This window comes from Mirounga angustirostris, unplaced genomic scaffold, assembly GCF_029215605.1.
Source record: "Mirounga angustirostris isolate CCGP_5_RB_7025 unplaced genomic scaffold, mMirAng1.0.hap1 SCAF_12, whole genome shotgun sequence".
NCBI lineage: Eukaryota > Metazoa > Chordata > Mammalia > Carnivora > Phocidae > Mirounga > Mirounga angustirostris.
Genome location: NW_026991720.1, coordinates 51,907,970 through 51,926,819, shown reverse-complemented (window position 1 = coordinate 51,926,819; position 18,850 = coordinate 51,907,970). Strand labels below are relative to the sequence as shown.

General features: G+C 40.6%; 1 pseudogene; it reads right to left on the bottom strand.

Annotated features, from left to right (window-relative positions):
* Positions 1-16,124: 16,124 nt before the first annotated feature.
* Positions 16,125-16,804, bottom strand: LOC123836155 (small ribosomal subunit protein uS14m-like; annotated as a pseudogene).
* Positions 16,805-18,850: the final 2,046 nt, after the last annotated feature.

Here is an 18,850-nt window from a genome sequence, read left to right as displayed (position 1 = left end):
CAGAAGAATATATTTTTCCTCCACTACAAACTATTTTACAATTCTGTAAATTGCAGTGAACTAATAATAGTACAAATAATTTCTGTCCATGCAAATGCAAATTAACAGTTGAAGGCAATTTACTACTGCCTCGAAATAGACCCATTATGCATCTCTCTGTAAATTCATTTCAGCTTTCCTTATTGCCTGTAATACATGGTTCTTTGCATTCCCCTTTGACCAAGTGAGAACATAGGGCTGGTTCTCGCATTAATTAATGAGTTAAATAATACTTTCTCATAGATTTATGTATATCTACATGAGAAAATCGTATAGATATAATGCCCTCTTTTAAAAATTATCTTTTAGCAAGGCATAGAAATTGAAAAGAAAAACCTACCAACTGTCTTTACCAATTAATTTCAATAAAAAGTAAAAATTGAACAAATCTATTCATCTTCATCATTCTTTTACTCACCTTTTTTAACACTTACTTTAACCTTCTTTTGGGTATTATTACGAACTTAATAAAAATAATCATTTCATTTTTAATTTTTCAACATCTAATCCGTCGAACACCTTTAATTTGGCTCCTTTGCCCTTTCAGCACTGGCACAAATGTGGTTTTTAAAGAATCCTTGTTTTCTGCCAATAGAAGGATATCTCCTGACCCATTTAAATTTTTTTCCTGTCTCTAATCTTGGAAACTGCTGCAGTCCAAGGTCAAGTCTCCTTCTAGTGGAGAAAGTATCAAAGACACAAATCTGAGCATTTGTACACAGGAGAGTTGGTGAGTGAGCAAACACTACCACAGCTGGGGCATTTGAGAAGTCGCAGAGCTGAAAATACACAGCTTTTTAAAGTCTTGTGTTCGGGGCACCTGGGTGGCTCAGTCGGTTAGGCATGTGCCTTTGGCTAAAGTCATGATCTTGGGGTCCTAGGATTGAGTCCTGCATTGGGCTCTCAGCTCAGGGGGAGTCTGCTTCTCCCTTTCACTAGTCTCCCTCTGTGCTCTCTCCCCACCGCTCTCAAGTAAATAAATAAAATCTTTAAAAAAAAATAAAGTCTTGAGTTCATATTGATTTTCCCAAGTATATTAAGTTACTATGTCCTACTTTTCTTATAGGCCAGAGTTTTACTGACCTCTGAGACTTTCTACCATGTTTCTGCTGAGGAAAAGATGCTAACCCCATAGAAAAATACAGAAACATAGGTTTCCAGATACAAAGAGGAAGGGGTTGGGGGATGGCTGCAAAACAAAGATTTGCATTTTAATTGTCATTTATTTCCCTGCTCTACTCTTGCATGGATAGTTATTTACATACAACCAGAGAAGGGAAAAGGGCTTGGGAAAATTGCTTCAGAGACAAAATGAGGACAAGATATGAGCCATGATCAAGAACTCAAATATTCTGTCTCAATCTCCATTCTTCTGGGTTCAAACTGGGTCCCCAAACTAGATGAAGTATAATGTGCATTTTAACTTCTTCCTTAGCAATGACAAAGAAGTCAATGTTCTCTGAGGACATTCTAACTGTGGCTTGCAGACCCCTAGAGCTGTCTCTAAAGAAATATGACTTTTTTTTACACCGATGGGGATGGGGGGTGGAGAAAGGGAGGTTGAGCTTGCCTATGAAAATCAGGTATCACTTGATTCTAAAGAGTTTTCCTCATACCAGCTAATTCCCCACTGAGTTTCCTCCCCTTAGGTGCAGATTTCATCAGAACAAATTGCATCGTGCCCCACCCAGAGGGCAAGGAGCCATGACTAATGTGAGATTATGGGATGTAAGCATCAAATACAGCCACATCTGAGTTAGAGGGCTCAGCATCCTCACAGTTCTCTTGGAAGGCAGCCAGAGGGTGGAGAGAGGATACGGCTCCGGTACCATGGATTGGTTTTGCCTTAGCACAGAGCTCACATAACCTTAGCTGACCTTTCTCTAAAAATCTAGATTGTTCCTCAAACAGAAACAAACTCAACATTTAAATGCTCGCTCTCTCTCTCCCACGGACGTGTGCGTATGCGCGCGCAAACACACAAACTGGGTGAATGTGGTTGCGTTACAGTAAGATTCTTCCTAAGACTATGTCACAGATTACCCGGTAAAGAATGAACTCAAATGATTTTTACAAACTTTGCGGCAATACTATAGGGTCTACAATTTATATTATATTTCACTCTTGAAAAGGGCTTCTTCCCTGCTTGTCTGAAGCAAGTAGCAGTTAATGCCAAGCAAGTATGAAGCAACAAAGTGCTACATTCATACCTGATCACTGAGAAGTTAATATTGCACCCAAGGAAGAGAAGTTATCCTCTAAAAATCATAAATGAACCAAATTTGGGAACATATTTAAATTACTGTCTCTTCTAAAGCATTTATAAGGACAAAATTTTGAGTTATTTGGCCTTACAAATGCAGGAGGATGAATGTATAAAAGATTTTTCATAATGAGGGTGATGTTAATAGGATGGATACCTGACTGCCCTACTTTCTGAAAAGATATTGAAATTTGAACAGGTAATTTACAAACTTAATTTATCCATTTCATCACATTCCAGTATTGGATAAAATTCATGGACAGATCATAGTCATAGTCTAGTTAAGTTTGTATATGCTTACTTCATTTACCGAATGTCTACTACGTGCCAGACCCTATGTTAGGAGTAGGGATACAGAGGTAAGGAGGGGGGTGCCTGGGTGGCTTCCGTGGTGATATCAGGACTGTGGGATCCAGGCCTGAGTCGGGCTCTGCACTCAACATGGAGTCTGCTTGGGATTCTCCCTCTCCCTTTGCCCCTTCCCCCTGCTCATGCTCTCTTTCTCTCTCTCTCAAATAAAGAAATAATTAAAAAAAAAAAAAAGAAAGGTAAGTTGGAAAAATAAATCCCTGCCACCAGGGATTCATTGGTCTGGTCCTGGTTTTACAAACAGTCCTCTGGCTGTTGAACTGGAGAGAAGCAGTTGTAGTAGTAAAGACAGCTAGAAAAGAAACAGTCATTTTGCCTAAACAGACCTCAGTGAGGAATTAGCTGGTGAGCAAAAGAGGTTTCTGAGCAGCCAAAACTGATTTCACACATTCCAAATACTGAAAGTCATGGGTCAAAGCCCTAAACATGGCCCCTCCTATTTATTCCCCCTTTACACACAAGTCGGGCAAAGATGATGATGAGGGAGCAGAAGGCAGGCTGAGGACAAAGTACAAGCTGACACCCCGCAAACACCCCCCCCCCCCCCGCTCCGACCCCACCTCCTGGATAGGATCTGTGTGACCTTCCTCAGGCACCCCTGGCTGCCCTAAGGCTAAGGGAAGGAAAGAGCAAATGATTAACTAATAGAGATCACAGTCCTGCAGGACAGGAGTATCCATCAGTTTACCAATGTCTTAGTGACTTACAAGGAAAAAGCATTCTTACCAATAACCTAACTTTCAGAGACCCATAACTCAATTTCCTGGAGCTCTAACATCACCCTCGCTTCATGAGTGATGTGGGAAACAGAAGCATCAAGAAAGTAAACAAAGTTAAGTTTCTTTACGACCTGCAGCCTATTGACAAGGACTTGTAATAGAAGGAGGGTAACAGTCCTCCAGAAAGCTCCCAGCTGTCTTTGTGTGTTACTGTCTTACTAGAAGAAAAACAACCTTAACTGGGCAGTAGCCAGGCCTCCAATATCCTGCGAATCTTCTTTAGCCAAGAAAGTCCTTTTGAACACCTCCCTTTTTCCTTACCCCCACCCCCAACTCCCAAGTATATAATCAGCCCTTCCTCACAACCCCAGTGCAGCACCTCTTTCTGCCCATGGGTCCTGTCCCTGGGCTTTCATAAAATCACCTTCTTGCGCCAAAGACGTCTCAAGAATTCTTTCTTGGCCATCAGCTCCGGACCTCACCAACATTCCAAAACTGCATCATTGGCATTGGAAAATACTGGCTCCTTTACGAGGTAAATATCAAGAATGTTCACAGATAATACTAGAAGGAGACTCTCCAGAGGGAAGGTGGAGTGAAACCAGGCAGTCCTGCTTTACCCTCAACTGATTCTGGTGGCCATTGTAACTTTGTTTTCACAACGCAGAGTACTAACCACTATACAATCACGGCCGTAACTTTGTTTTCAAAGTATATTTGACTACTCACAACGGATGAAAGGGCAAATAGTGCTACAAGCCTTTAAAGGTTACCCTCGAAGGACTTGATAAGGTGTTATGTTTTATAGCCTTTAGAGAAATTAACCCTGAAGATGTTATGGTTTTATTGCCCTGTAGAATGTTAACCAGTTTTGTGTCTCAATTAGTAATGCCTTCTTTTGCTAACTGTGTAGACGTGTGTGTGTGTGTGTGTGTGTGTGAAAAGCACTAATGGAAATCAGCTCTTTTGCCTAATTGTCTAATTCCTGATTCCCTCATTAAGAATTTAAATTAAAAATAGACACATTCTGGGGCGCCTGCGTGGCTCAGTCGGTTAAGCGTCCGCCTTCGGCTCAGGTCATGATCCCAGGGTCCTGGGATCGAGTCCCGCATCGGGCTCCCTGCTCAGCGGGAAGCCTGCTTCTCCCTCTCCCTCTGCCCCTCTCTCCACTCATGTGCTCTCTCTTAAATAAATAAATAAATAAATAAATAAATAAATAAATAAATAAATAAATATCTTTTAAAAAAATTAAAATTAGACACATTCTGATAAACAACTGTCTGAGAATTTTGCTTTTAAAGCTCTGTATTGTTCCACACATTATCTGACATATTTACCTGCTTTTCCAGGACTGATAGAGGGGCTCCTGGGTAGCTCAGTCAAAGCATCTGATTCTTGCTTTTGGCTCAGGTCACGATCTCAGGGATGTGGGATAGAGCCCCACATCAGGCTTCATGCTCCTCAGGGAGTCTGCTTGAGATTCTCTCTCTCCATCTCCCTCTGCCCCACCCCCCCTGCTCTCTCGCTCGCGCTCTCTCTCTCTCGCTCTCTCTAAAATAACTAAACCTCTAAAAAAAAATCCTGACCGAGGTTCACAGGTACTTGACCTATGTCGTTTTCTTCTTAGCTCCTACCCTGTCTACGAAGAAGGGAACCATCTTAACAGTCACCCCAGAGTACTGCTTTCTTGAGAGCATCAGTGCCTTTGTGGTTGTGCCCAAAAGAGAGAAAGGTTTTGCTCACAGCAGCTCCCTGGACCTCTCCTTCCCAGCATCTCATCAGCTGACTGCCACCATGAAGGACTTGATCTGGACGATTTAGATAACCAGTATAACCATCTTACTATAATAAAATACCAAAGTCTTATTAAAATAAAATACCCAAGCTCTGTGGCAAGAGAAATGGGCCCAGGGGCCTTTTCTGAAAGAACTTGGCAACATTTTTAACTTCCTTGTATTTGCTATTTCTGTTATTACTTATTTGTTTTCCTAAAAGAAGTGGTAAAACTTAAAATAAGAGGAGCCTACACTGAGGAGTTATGAGAATATTTTTTCCTTTTTTATTTCTGTTCAATTATCTCTCATCTCCTGTATTTAAGCATTGTTAGCAGTTTGGTTTATCATTTGGTTTCCAGACAGATCTCCTATGTATTTTCAATATGTTCTGCTATCTTGCCATGTCAAGAGGCTGTCTTTTTGAACCATTTCCTCACAATAATGAAAGATTTTCCCAACAGACTTTGAATATTGGTAGAGCAATGCAATACCTGGGGATTGTATTCAACCTATTTGGGAATTTAGGAAATCATTGTCATTTTCCCATTTGTGTGCCTATTGTTGGAAAAGCTTGTGGAGTGTGGGGAGAGGTAGATGAAGTATGGAGAGGAAGAGGATAGAAAATAAACCTAAAGAAGCTGGAAAGGGTTACCTCAAAGTCTGGTCGACAAGGCCCCAGTGAGAAGGGAGTTGGGGGCAGAATTCCAATTGACTTTACAGGGCCACTCTCCTTTGTGTTTGTGAGGTAGACAGGAGGATATGAAGAAGAATGAAGATAAATCTAAGTGCAGGAGAACAACTATCCTGGGGGGTGGGGGAGGGGAGGGAGCACTGGGAGAAAGAGACAGCAGATGTATCTTCAAAATAAGCCAGACAAAGATGTTGAAGCTCAGGAGCAAGGAATTCAGAAGCATGTGTTTCTTCCACGCACTTGACCTGAGTTCTGAGACACAATTAAATGCCTTGGGCTGAAATCCTTTCATAGAAGGATCATCATGTTGTCTTCTTAACTAAAACAACCTTTCAATTACAAGCTACAGTTACAGTGAATTAGAGTGTGACCCACAGGCAAAACAATTAAGCAATTATAAGAAGTGTACCAATCTCCTTGGGTTTCCTCTGTGTTCCAAATCATTTCTTGAGTGTATTTGAGACATTTTCTTTCATCCCCACGTCTTTTTTACTAGAGCACCTATGTGTAAATTTCATATTTTTTAAAGTGAGGATGCGACTAAATTATACTTTTTCCCCCCCTCACATAGCTTGGAAGACTAAATATGTTTGGCACTTCAGTTGGAAAAAAAAGAACCACTATATTCCTGGGGCATGGCCACTTGAATTAACATATTGGCATATGGGCTGAAGACCACCACCTTGTCCATTTCCCATCACATTTGAAAGAACTTTGACTTAATTATACTTTCAATATCAAATTTTCTCTTTGAGATTTAGACCCAAAATAAATGGTTTTGAAAGACATTTTTTAGCCTTCTTGCCTAGATATTGATGTGGGAAACAAAAGCGAAGAAAAATTATTAAATTTCCTAACTACTTACAGCCCATTGACAAGTCCTTGAAACAGGCCGAGTGACAATTCTCTGGGACTCAACTGCCTCGATGTTAATACTTTACTAAGTGCAAAAGGCAATCTTAGCCCAATCCCCCAGGATCCTGTAAGTCTACTTTAATGTATAAAAATTCCCTTGGAAACCTCCTTTATCTCTATCCCCCAAGAGATATGTTGGCAATCATCCCCCAAGCATATGACCCACTGATATCCATCTGAAGGGTCTCATGACTAAGGTTTTATTAGACAGTAATAAATGACCTTTTCCCAACAATAGCTAGCCCCCTCAAGTTCCAGGGAACCTTGCTTCCAAAATTCCTTAGAGACTTACGCTATCCCTAACCCCCTCCCAACTTGAAAGTGTATAATGGCCCCTCCTCATGACCTCAGTACAGCTCTTTCTGCCCACAGGTCCTGTCCCTATGCTTTAATAAAACCACCTTTTTGCACCAAAGAGGTCTCAAGTATTCTTTCTTGGCTGTTGGCTTCAAACCCTAACACTTCTTCTACATCAGATATGAATTTTTTTTTTTGTAATATAACATCAGGAGAGTCAAGACAATCTAGCCACCCAGAAAACCTCAAATTTGAGATATGAAAAAAGAAAATAATGCTTGGCAATTGAATTACTCAGTTAAAAGTTCAGAGCAGAGCCCCATTCTTCTGGCTTGTTCTTTCATGTTCAAGGCTCTTTTTGATCAGATCTTGGCAAGAAGAGAGAATAAATAGATATAGAAGAAATGTGGGAAATAAGTACCCACTCCTCCAAAGCAAAGATCTTTTTGCAGTTGACAAAGTAATAATAACACACAATGCTTTTGATTACTTAATATGTGCCAACACCATACTCGGTGCTCTAATTCCCACAACAATCCTGCAAGACGTGGATTATCATCCCCACTTTCTAGCTGAAGAACCTCAGGTTCAGGGAGGTTAAGGAACATGCCTAGGATTACACAGCTAGCAAGAAGTGGAAGCTGGGATGGAATCAGATTAGCTTGATGCTATTATGCCACTTTGCTTCCTGAAAGTTAAGTGACAAAAAGTTTCTGCCTGAGATCAGGGATAGATCCAGGTTTTGGAGAGTCTAATGGTCATATAATTGGGGGGAGAAAACTTCTTTAAGAAAAACAATACAAAAATATCTTACTTTTGCAATTTTTACAAAAATATAAGAGCATGTGATTACATGGTAAGGGCCCTTCCTGTCACCTGGAAGGAGTACGGGCAAGTAACCCTCAAGCTTCATTAACATCATAGACAGCCCACCTTTGTTGGGAATTCAACATTGCAGGTTAACTTTGCCTGGTTAATAGTGAGAGAAGGTGTTTTGTAATGCCACAGGACACTTCAGTAGTACCCTCCCACCCCCAAAAGTATTCATTACTGTTGAAAACGGAGATGCTCCTGGGAAAGAGGATGTGTTGGTCAGAGCCCTCAACACATGAAGTACTTTTGGGAGGAATGGATGTGAGAGCTTGTTTGTTTTCCTCTCAAGTTCAAAAGAATCAAAATCATTTGATGGACTTGGACAGCCCAACCCAAATTAGGCAACAGGAAAAAGCAACAAGACCCCTAGGAGATAACTTACCGTGAGGATGGGGAAAGAAAGATAGATGAAGAGATGAGCTGGGAAAAGTCAATCCCGAATCTGGATTCATTCGTGAATGTGCCCCCAACACAGCCAGCTGGAGGCCGACTCGGGCCTGTGTGTACCATAAGCATTTGAAGGTGGTAAGGCGGGGCTATATTTGGTATAGATCCCATTTGACAATGAGTTGTGCACTTCTCCCCTGTACAGTGAGGAACAACCATGGTCTCGGCTAAGATCTACAATATCCTTGGTGGCATAATTAGAGCCACAGCTTGAGACACAGCTGTTTGGCTCGGCCAGGGTCAGCAGACAGCAATCCTGAGGTTCAGCTCCAGCAACAGTAGTGACGATGCAGATGGTCACTGGGCAACAGGAACATGGCCTAGTCAGGGCATGTCTTCAGACTGCTCTGATTCCAGAAAGCAGTATACCAGGCATCTTAGCCAACCCTGTAACAGCGGCACATTCTGGAGTTAGAGCATCAGGGCAGCTCTGTGCAATCCTCTAGCCTCAAGAGGGCACACTGACTTTGGGGTTTGCCAAGAAAAAAATAATACTTAGAATGACTAACATCTGGACATGAATCAGCTACCCTGGGGCTTCTTGAATATAGTTGAGAAAGAAGACTCAAAAAAGACGGGACTTCCTGCAGTCATGCATGCCACACTAAATTGTATTGTAAAAGGAAATGTGACTGGTAAGGATCATATAAGGACATGTTTTTCCAGGTCACTCTGAATACTTCTCTTTTGCCTCTGCAGGATGCTTTTTCTCTTTGAGCTATATGAATCAGTAATCTACTTTTGCTCATTTGAATTCTTTTCTTGGAGACTTCATCATGCGTCTTCAATGACTTACATTATCTCAAACTCAATTTGCCTAAAACCCACCTTAGCAGAAAATGCTTACAAAATCAAAAAACAAAAATGAACAAAGGACATAAATAGGCAATTCACGACAGAAAAAACACAAATGGCCAATAAACATATGAAAAGATGTTCAATCTCATTAGAAATGTTTTAAATAACACTGAAAAAACTTTTTTTTTTGCCTGTCATATTGGTAAAGGTTTCCCCAAAACCTAAGCTTGCACTGTCAAAATTCAGATCTAAAGCTCTTTTTAAAAAGGTGATCCCAAGGTCTACAAGCTTGTTACCAGTTTCCTCTGTCCACTTGGGACTCTTCTCTCTAGGTGAATGATCCCTCCATTCATCAGGTTTCTTCACAAAGGGATCAAAGGAGGTCTTCTGACATTTAGAAAAGCTAAGAAAACAGTATGGGTCCAACAAAATTAATTGTTTTTTTCTAAATGTTCATTTATTCACTCTCTCTGAGAGCAGCAGAAGATCTGGATAGATGAAAAGACATTCTTACAAACCTTTCACCTGACTCTTTTCATTTGCTACCATGATGCCTTTGATGCCTTCAGGTGTCTTGTAATCCTAATACAATCTAAGCTTTTGGGGGAGGTGGAAGGAGCCCAGAACCATGTTATAGTTCTTTGACTTCTGCTACTGTATTTCTCACACAGAAAATGTGAGATAAACATTCATTCATTTCTTGATTATCTTCCATACAGTATAAAAATTTCAATAATAAATTCAATTCAGAAAGGTGGGTAGCATGGTTGTTAAGTACCTGAACCCTAGCGTTGGGCAGATTTAATTTCCTATCTTGACATTGCTGTTTACTAGCTGTTTCTTGACTTTCCTAAGCCTTGTCTTCTTATCTGTAAAATGGGGAGATAGCGGTATGGTTCTTGACACAAGTATGCACTCAATAACGTTATATTTGAGAAATTATCTCGTAAACAAGCTGTAATATGTAAGCCTATTAAATCTTTAGATGCTTTTTTAAATAGCAGCAATGTCCACAATAGCCAAAAAATAGAAAGCACCCAGATGTCCATCGACAGATGAATGGGTAAAGAAGATGTTATACACACACACACACACACACACAGAGGAATATTACCCAGCCATCGAAAAGAATGAAATCTTGTCATTTGCAATGATGTGGAACTAGAAGGTATTATGCTAAGCTAAATAAATCAGTCAGAGAAAGACAAATATATGATTTCACTCATATGTATAATTAAAGAACATAGGGGAAGGGAAGGAAAAATAAAATAAGATGAAATCAGAGAGAGAGATAAACCATAAGAGACCCTTAACTATAGGAAACAAACTGAGGGTTGCTGGAGGGGAGGTAGGTAGGGGATGGGGTAACTGGGTAATGGGCATTAAGGAGGGCACATGACATACTGAGCACTGGGTGTTATATGCAACAGATAAATCACTGAACTCTACCTCTGAAACTAATAATACACTATATGTTAATTGATTGGTTTAAATTTTTAAAAAAATGAATGTGATTTTAAGTTGAAAAATAAAATACCAGGCAAAGCAGATGCCCACTACAAGAGGGAAAAAAAATCTTTGGATGCTTTTTTAAAAGTACTGAGCAGTGGGCGCCTGGGTGGCTCAGTTGGTTAAGCGACTGCCTTCGGCTCAGGTCATGATCCCGGAGTCCTGGGATCGAGTCCCGCATCGGGCTCCCTGCTCAGCGGGGAGTCTGCTTCTCCCTCTGCCCCTCCCCCCTCTCATGCTCTATCTCATTCTCTCTCTCAAATAAATAAATAAAATATAAAAATAAAAATAAATAAATAAATAAAAGTACTGAACAGTTCAAATAACAAAGTGTTTTTGCTCACATGTATATAAAATCTCCATGACCTCATAGTTGCTTTTTTTTAAAACAACTTCACTGAGGTGTAATGGGCATACAATAAGTTGCACATAAAGTATACAATTTGTTAATTTATATGTAATAATATTTGTAATAATAATATATATCACATTATGAACACTTAAGTTGTTTCCATATCTTGGCTATTGGGTTTAATGCTGCAGTGAATGTGGGAGTACAGATGTCTCTTTGAAATCTTGATTCATTTCCTTTGGATATATATGCAGAAGTGGGATTGCTGGATCATATGGTAGTTCTATTTTTAACTTTCTGAGGAACCTCCATACTGTTTTCTATTGTTGCTGTACATTCTCACCAATAGTGCAAAAGGATTCCTTTTTCTCACATCCTTACCACTTGTTATCTCTTGTCTTTTTGACGATATCCATTCCAAAAGGTGTGATGTGATCCTTCATTGTGGTTTTGATTTGCATTTTCCTAATGTTTTGTTGAGCACATTTTAATGTACCTATTAGCCATGTCTATGTCTTCTTTGGAAAAATGTCCATTTGGGTCCTCTACCCATTTAAAAATCTGATTGTTTTTTGCTATTGAGTTGTATGAGTTCCTTATATAGTTTGATTATTAACCCCTTATAAGCCAGTTTGTTTGCAAATATTTTCTCCCATTCCATAGATTGCCTTTTTATTTTGTTGATTCTTTTGCCGTGCTGAAGCATTTTATTTTTATGTAGTCCCACTTATATTTGCCTTGGTTGCTTGTTCTTTTGATATCATATCCAAAAAAGTCATTGTCAAGACCAATGTCATGGAGTCTTTGACCTATGTTTTCTAGGAGTTTTATAGTTTCTACTCTTATGTTTAATTACCTAATCCATCTTGAGTTAATTCTTATAAGTGGTGTAATTTAGGGATCCAATTTCACTCTTTTGCATGGGATTGTCCAGTTTTTCCAAGCCATTTATTATAGAGCCTATCTTTTCCCCATTGAGTTTTCTTAGCTCCTTTGTCAACTATTAGTTACCCTTACAGGCGAGGGCTTATTTTCAGACTCTCAATTCTATTCCATTGGTAGATGTGCCTATTTTATGCCAGTACCATACTGTTTTGACTATTATAGCTTTGTAGGATAGTTAAAATTGGGAAGTGTGGTGCCTCCAGTTTTGTTCTTCTTTCTCAACATTGCTTTGGTTATTCGGGGTCTTTTGTGGCTCCACAAAAATTTCAGGATTTTTTTTCCATTTCTATGAAAAATGCCATTGGAATTTTGATAAGGATTGCCTTGAATCTATAAATGGCTTTGGGTAGTAGGGACCTTTAACAATATTAATTTTTCTAATCCATGAATGTGGGCTATCTTTCCATTTGTTTGTGTACTTGTGGATTTTACAATTTTTCTGTTTATTTCTAGTTTCATATCACTGTGGTCAAAAAAGATACTTGGCATGATTTCAATCTTCTTAAATTTGCTAAGACTTGTTTTGTGACCTACCATATGATCTATCCTGGAGAACGTTCTGTGTATGCTCGAAAAGAATGTGTATTCTGCTGTTGCTGGATGGAATGTTCTGTGTATGCTGTATATGTTGTAAGGTCTATTTGTCTGTTTGGTCTAAAGTATAGTTTAAGTTCAACATCTTCTTTTTTGATGGTCTAGCTATTGTTGAAAGTAGGGTACTGAAGTCCCCTACTATCATTGTATTGTCTATTTTTCCCTTCAGATCTGTTAGTATTTGCTTAATATATTAGGTGCTCTAATGTTAAGTGCATGTGTATTTACAATCATTATATCCTCTGGATTAATTTTCTACTTTATCATTATATAATGACCTTCTTTGTCCCTTGTCATAGCTTTTGAGTTAAAATCTATTTTGTCTGGTATAAGTACAGCTATTCCTGCATTCTTCTGGCTTCCACCTGCACAGAATATTTTTTTTGTAACCCTTTCCTTTGAGCTTATGTGTGTCCTTAAAGATGAAGTGAGCCTCTTGTAGGCAGTATATTGTTGGGTCTTGCTTTTTTATCCATTCAGCCACTCTATGCCTTTTGATTAGATAATTTAGTCTACTTAAATTTAGAGTAATTATTGATACAGAAGACTTACTAATGCCATTTTACCCATTTTGTCTGGCTCTTTTATAGTTCTCTTATTCTTTTTTTTTTAAGATTTATTTATTCACTTGAGAGAGAGAGCAGGGGAGGGGCAGAGGGAGAGGGAGAGAGAATCCCAAGTAGAGCTCGGAGCCCAATGTGGGACTCAATCCCATGATTCCATGATCACACCCTGAGCCAAAATCAAAAGTTAGATGCACAACCAACCGAGCTGCCCAGGTGCCCCTGTAATTCTCTTGTTCTTTTCTTCTTCTCTCACTTTCTTCCTTTGTGAATTAATAATTCTCCATAGTGGTATGCTTTGACTCCCTCTCTGTCTTTTGTGTATGTACTATAGGTTTCTGCATTGTGGTTACCATGAGTCTATATAAAACATAGTATATTTATAGTATACTTTATATTGATAACAACTTAACTCTAATTGCATACCAAAACTCTACCTTTTACCCTTTTATGTTTTTGATGTCACATATTTCCCCCTTTTATATTGTTTATTCATTAACAAAATATTGTAGCTATAGTTATTTTTAATACTTTCATCCTTTACCTTTTTACTAAGGTTAAGTGGTAAACACATCACTATATTATCCCATTAGAATATTCTGAACTTTGACTACATACTTAACTTTACCTGTGTGTTGTATATTTTCATATGTTACCAAATAGCATCCTTTCATTTCATCTTGAAAAAATTCCTTGCAGCATTTCTTGCAAGGCAGGTCTAGTAATGATGAACTCCCTGTTTTTGTTTGTCTGGGAAAGTCTTTATCTCCTTCATTTCTAAAGGATGACTTTGCTGGATAAAGTATTCTTGGATGGCAGTTGTTTTTTTCTTTCAGCTCTTTGAATATATCATCCCACTTGCTATTCTAAGATTTCTGTTGAGAAATTGGCTGATCAACTTATGGGGGTTCCCTTGTAAGAGACAAGCTTCTTTTTTGCCTGCCACTTTTAAGCTATTTTTTTTGTCTTCAGTTTTTGACAGTTTTATTACACTGTGTCTTGGGGATCTTTTTTAATTGAATTCTTAGGGAGACCTATAAGCTTCATGAACTTGGATGGCCAAATCTCACCCCAGATTTGAGAAGTTCTTGGCCATTATTTCTTTAAATAAGACTTCTGCCCCCTTCTCCCTCTCTTCTCCTTCTCTTCTCCTTCTGTGCCTTCAGTAACTCGCAGGCCACTTCTTTTGATGGTATCTTATAGTTTGTGTAGGCTTTCTTCAATCTTTTTCATTCTTTTTTCTTTGTTCTCCTCGGACTGGATAATTGCAAACATCTTGTCTTCCGCTTCAGATTCTTTCTTCTGCTTGATCCATTCTGTTGTGGTTTTTTTTTTGAGGGGGGGGTCTTTTTATTAATTTAAATTCAATTAATTAACATCTAGTGTATTACTAGTTTCAGATGTAGAGTTCAGTGATTCATCAGTTGCATATAACACCTAGTGCTCAGTACATCATGTGGCCTCCTTAATGCCCATCATCCAGTTATCTCATTCACCTACCCCACGCCCCTCCAGCAAGCCTCAGTTTGTTTCCTATGATTAAGAGTCTCTTACGGTTTGTTTCCCTCTCTGATTTCATCTTGTTTTATTTTTCCAGGTTTGTTTCTTTTAGTAACGAGAATCATGCTGTTTGTATTGTTCTTTGATGTGCTTGTTGAGATGTTCTCAGCCTAGCACACTTCTTTTATCCAGTATATATTCCACAGCATTAGGTCACTATTTGGGTTGCTTCATTCTGCTGTTATAATTATGCCCACTTTTGTGAATAAACTTGAGCACAGGGGCTGGAATTTGAGGGGACGAGTGTCAGTTTTAGTCCTTGTCGATCTGAGGTGAAGACATGTTGACTTGGCATTGAGCAGGTGGCAGGCAGTGCGTGCTGACTTGGGCAGGAGGGCGGCTGGACTGTGGATTTGAGACCCACAGGTTGATGGAACTGTGTGTGATGGGGACATGTTTGGTTTTGCTTCTGGCCATGAATAACTTTAACTTTTGTTTTTCTAGGAAACTCTATCTCTCCTTCTATTCTGAATGAAAGCCTTACTGGATAGAGTATTCTTGGCTGCAGATTTTTTTCCCTTTTAGTACTTTGAATATACTGTGCCACTTTCTTCTGGCCTACAAAGTTTCTGCTGAAAAATCCATTGATAGCTTTAGGCGGTTTCCCTTGTATATAATTGCTCTCCTTTTTCTTGCTGCTTTTAAAATTCTCTCTTTATCACTACTTTTGGCCATCTTATTTACTTTCTGTCTTGGTGCAGACCTCCTTGGGTTGGTGGGCTCTCTGTGCCTCCCGGATCTGAATTTCTCTTTCCTTCCCCAGATTCAGGAAGTTTTCAGCTATTATTTCTTCAAATAAATCTTCTGCCCCCTTTTCTCTTTCTTCTCCTTCTGGGATCCCTATCATGCAACTGTTATGCTTGACAATGTCACCGAGTTCCCTGGGTCTATTCTCATTTTGTGTATTTTCTCCCCCTCTCATCTGCTCAGCTCGATTACTTTCCATTACTCTGTCCTCCAGGTTACTGATACGTTCTTCTGTTTCCTCTTTTTTTTTTTAATTTTCACAGAATATTTTTTATTACTCTACTCCTTGTACTATGTATGGAAACAGTATGGTTCTTTTTTTTTTTTTTTAAGATTTTATTTATTTATTTGACAGAGAGACACACAGCAAGGGAGGGAACACAGCAGGGGGAGTGTGAGAGGGAGAAGCAGGCTTCCCGTGGAGCAGGGAGCCTGATGCAGGGCTCGATCCCAGGACCTGGGATCATGACCTGAGCCGAAGGCAGACGCTTGACAACTGAGCCACCCAGGCACCCCAGTATGGTTCATTTTTAAGTCCAAGAGAAGAGATAATTCACAGATAGCCAGAATTCACTGACAGAATGAAACTTCTAAATTTCTTAATTTAAAATTAAAAAGTAATTTAACTACAGGCAGCATCAGCTAGACTAGACTCCCATACTGACCCCTATAAAACTAGGTTTTCGTCTATTAGAGAAGCCTCTTCTTGCCAGAACTGGTTTTCCTGCTCAGTAGGTTCCGGAGTGGGTCACCATATTGCTCGCTGGACCCCCGACAGCTGCCCATGGTCTGCTAAGTGACGGAAGACAATACAACTAAGCCTCCAGTGCCGCTTCACACCACGTGGACAGGACGTCATAACACACTGATTTCAGATTCTAACAGGACAGGTATCCCAGGGAAGGGCAGCAATTTCTCCATCAGCCACTTCCTGAAGATCTTTTGGCAAAATGGTATTCTTCCTGAGTAAATTGATCTGTAGCCTCTCATATGCATATTCATAGGCGATTTTTCATCTCTTCACATCAGGCAACATTTTCCAGTCTACCTAATAACCTTGAACTTGGCCTGAAGGTGATGAAGGAACCACCTGCCACACAGTCCACAGCAGAGAGCCCAGCATGGAAGCAGCCACGTTGTCTGCTTCTTCCTCTTTTTTGTTATTTATTCCAGGCAGTCTACTTTTAATTTCATTTAGTGAGTTCATGATCTCTAATTGGTTCTTTTTTAGATCTCCTATCTTTTTGTGGAGGCTCTCATGGAGGTCCTGCACTCCTTTCTCAATTTTAGTGAGTATCTTTATGAGCATTACTTTAAATTTGCTATCAGACATATTACTTATCTCCATTTTGTTTAGGTCTCTTGCTATGATTTTGTTCTGCTCTTTCATTTAGGACATATTCCTCTGTCTCCTCATTTTGTCTATTGCCGTGTCTGTTTCTAAGTGTTAGGAAAGTCAGCTATGTCTCCCACACTTGAAGGTAGTGGCTTGATGAAGAAGAGGTCCTGCAGTGCCCCCCAGTGCAATGTCTCCTTTTCACCAGAAAATGGTCTTCAGGGGTGTCTCCTATGTGTGTTGCTGCAGGGGTGTCCTGCCGTGGTGGCGGAGCTGTGTTTGCCTTCAGTCCAGCCTGCGGTGGCTCTCTGCCTGTTGTGGGCAGAGTCTGGTGCCTGCAGTGTTAGAGGGCCAGTCAGGGGCTGCCCTGGGCTTGAGCTGAGTCAGACCAGATGTTTGCCAGAGATGCTGCAGGGCACTTTCCCTGTGCTGTGCCCTGAGAAGCTTTTATTGGTGGGTGGGGTCTGCAGTCAGACCAGCTGCCTGCCCCCGCTCACTGCTGGGGTTGCAGTCAGACTGGTGTGTAGTTATCTTCCCTCTCCCTGGAGCAGGACTCACTTTGGAATGGTGCTGGCCCTTGTCAGGGCTGCTTGCACACTGCCAGGCTTGTGGCACCGCTTGGATGGGATCTTGCCAAGAGCATTATTGGAGGGGGTAGATCCACTGTGCTGTGGCCTCTTGTCTACGCCCAGCTGCACAGAGTCTCTTCTGCCAGTCTTCGGGTTGCTTTCTGGGTTATTTATGCTGATGTGGGTGTTCTCTAGGTGGCCACACTGCCCAGGGTGAGCCCAGCGTCCTCCTACTCCACCATCTTCCCAGCAGCCTCTGCTCCATTCTGTTGTTGATGTTCTCTGTTGCATTTTTTTCCCCCCACTCCATTCATTGTATTCTTCAGCTCCAGTGCTTCTGTTTGGTTCTTTTTTTATGATTTCTATCTGTTTGGTACACTTTTCATTTTGTTCGTGTACTGTTTTCTTAATTTCATTGAATTGTCCCTGTGTTTTCTGTTGGCTCATTGAGCTTCCTTAAAACAGTTATTTTGAATTCTTTATCAGGTAAATCACAGAGCTTCATGTCTTTGGGGTTGATTACTGAAAAATTGTTGTGAGGGGCGCTTGGGTGGCTGTGTCGGTTAAGTGCCCAACTCTTGATCTCAGCTCAGGTCTTGATCTCAGGGTTGTGGGCTCAAGCCCTGCATTGGGCTCCATGCTGGGCATGGAGCCTACCTTTAAAAAGGGGGGGGGTGCCTGGGTGACTCATTCAACTGAGTGTCCAACTCTTGATTTTGGCTCGGGTCATGGTCTCGGGGTTGTGAGATCAAGCCCTGCATCAAGCTCCATGCTCAGCTTTGAGTCTACTTAGGATTCTCTCCCTCTGCCTCTCCCCCTGCTTACTCTCTCTCTCTCAAATAAATAAGTCATCTTTAAAAAATTAAAAATAAAAAGAAATTGTGATCCTTTGGTGATGTCATGTTTCCTTGATTTTTCATGTTTCTTGAAGTCTCACGTTGCTATCTTTACATTTGTGTAGTAGTCACCTTCTCCAGTCTTTTCCTGACTGACTGGAAGAGCGATACCTCCCATCAGTCCTGCTAGGGCTTCTGAGGCTTTCTCAGACCTTCTATGAATATGCCTGCTTCACGCCTTTTGCTTTCTCTTGTGGCAGAATTCTTTTTTTTTTTTTTTAAAGATTTTATTCATTTTTTAGAGAGCGAGCGAGAGAGAAACAGCATGAGAGGGGAGAGGGTCAGAGGGAGAAGCAGGCTCCCCGCTGAGCCGGGAGCCCGATGTGGGACTCGATCCCAGGACCCTGGGATCATGACCTGAGCCGAAGGCAGACGCTTAACCATCTGAGCCACCCAGGCGCCCCATGTGGCAGAATTCTTAAACTCGTATGCCTTATCTGGGTCCTGCAAAGCACCAGGTCAAGTGCTGATAGCTTCCCTTTTGCCTTCCCAAAGGAGGTACTAAATTCTCAAGTTTGTGGTCTCTCCCAGGCTTACAGATTTGGGCTTTCTGCGTGTGCTCACTAGCTGTCTGCAAAAGCTCCCTCTCCCTG